Here is a 2,187-nt window from a genome sequence, read left to right as displayed (position 1 = left end):
GTACGTGCTTTGACCGTGCTCTCTGGAGCATCAGAGCGGCATAGCTGCTGAGCTTGCTGGCAGACTCCCTCTAATGCTGCTGTCGTTGCAGTGTCTGTCGATGCTCAGCAGCATGGAGACTTGGTGGAGTGGGGAGGGCTCTTGTGCAACAGCTTGGAAAGAGTTAAACTTGCACCCTAAACCACCTGCGAATCTCTAAAATCGGGAGAGGCCTTCCTGCAACCGCAGCTGCTGCCTCTGGCTCCCTGCTCCAGGTTTCTCCATCAGGGCTGATGAAGCACCAGGGTTCTCCAGCCCTCCCTGGTTGATGGGGTTTGACAACTCCATTTCGTGATACTACCCCGCAAGAGCCTCACCAGCTCTTACAGCTCTCCGAGGACTCCGATAGGAGCATTACCAGGGAGAAGGGCACCTTTTAAAGCCTGTTTTCCTCTGGGGAATTTCAAAGCCCTCTTCTCTCCCTCTCTCCCAAGCTCTCAGCTCTCCTGAACATCACCAAGTGGTGGCTCCCTGGGCCTATCTGGTATTTTCCTCTTTCATTTTTCTTCTCACTGATCTCATCCCTGCTATCCTCTCCACCAACAAGTCCCCCGTGTTCACCCAACCTGGCTTTGGCACATCCACTCTTCCACCGCTTGCACCTCCGGCACTGCACAAGTGCCCAGGCACATCCTTGGACACGTGTTGCACGTAACGGATGACCTCAGGGTGTCGAGCACTTTGGCACGGTCTTCTGCAGTGGATGTCAAAGGCATCACCTCTGTGCAAGGGCAGAGGCACCAAGTGGCCTCTGTAAATTAGGGATCCGTGGATTAGAGCGTGCTCTGCTATGTTGTCCAGTGGGATACAGGGCATGCTGCGCTGTCACCAAGACAGTGACAGTTTTCCAGCAGCACTGGGGCAGAGGTTGGTCAGTACCATCCCAAACCCTGGGAGCATCCCTGCCAGAGTGTCCCACCCCAAGGGCCTCGCAGGCAGGGGAGTCTGCCCGGCTTGGAGAGGGGCTGGCAAATGTGCGACGTGCCGGGGCTGTGCCGGTGTTTAATTAGGAAACATGAAAGAAGCCTGTCTTGTCTGCGCTGGTTTTAGAGGTTACTGTATTAATTTGGTGTGGTAAAAATGTCCTGCTCTGTGATGGGTTTAATTCTTACCACAATCTTCTACGCAGCCCTAAAAGACGAGCGCGTTTCTAGAGCCCCTCTGCTTTCTGACAGTCCTCTGGGCAAGGCAGAGCTTAAATCCCCTGACAACAGAGAAGTCCCACGGGATGTTGATAAAAGGCTGCTAATAAACCCAAGCCATTCATTATCCTTCTTCAAAGGTGTAAGAGTAATTAAAAATTACTCTAATTAGGAGGGAAATAATTGTATTTTAGACAAAGTTTTCTATAAGTCTGTATCTGAAGGGGAAAATGCTGCTGTTCTGATAAAAGAAGGAATTGTGCTTTCCTCCCAAATTAAAGTATGTGTGGAGGGAACTGAATTACCCACGCGCAGCTCCTCGGCACGTGCGTGGGTGTTTGCAGGACCTGGCCCCTTGCCCGGTCAGTCCGTACAAGCGGAGCCTGCCCGTGTCCCTTCCTATGGACCAGGATTTTCCTAGACGCAGTGAGCATCAGGTCTCTGGTATTTCTTTCACTTTCCCTTTGTCCCTGCGTTGCAGTCTCTGCTGCATCGCTCCCCATCCCCAGACGATGCCGGGCCGAGTGCCTAGCTCCCATTTTGCACTTGAGCATCCCCCCACACCGTAGCATGGCCCTGCCCCATCACCCCGCTGCTGCTCAGCTTCCCCGCTGCGCGGGTCCTTCCTCCCACCGGTAATCGGCCGCGTCCCCTCCGCTGTACGGCCCGTTCTCGGCTCGGGGGCTTCTCGGAGGTCTCCTTCTGTACTGAGCGGCTTCGCTGTCCTTCAGCCCCCTCCATTCCCTTTTGTCCATCCCATCTGTAGAAAGACCCCCCGGCCGTGTCCCACCTCTCCCGCAGCCGACTGTTAGACCCATCTCCGCAGCCAGCTGGGAATATTTGAGGCTTGGTACCACTGGTACCAGCAGTCCCACTTCCCAGGGGCCCCAGCAGCACAAGCAAGTCGTGAAACAGCGAGATGGAGCCACCGCCGTGGTCCTGGGGACAGCCCCTCCCACCCCCCAGGTCCCCGCCGCAGCAGGGAGGATGCGCAGCGGGGCAGGAG

The sequence above is a fragment of the Fulmarus glacialis genome, unplaced genomic scaffold (genome assembly GCF_000690835.1).
Source record: "Fulmarus glacialis isolate BGI_N327 unplaced genomic scaffold, ASM69083v1 scaffold1762, whole genome shotgun sequence".
NCBI classification, from domain to species: Eukaryota; Metazoa; Chordata; class Aves; order Procellariiformes; family Procellariidae; genus Fulmarus; species Fulmarus glacialis.
The sequence above is the reverse complement of the archived record's forward strand: the minus strand, read 5'-3'. Positions refer to the sequence as shown.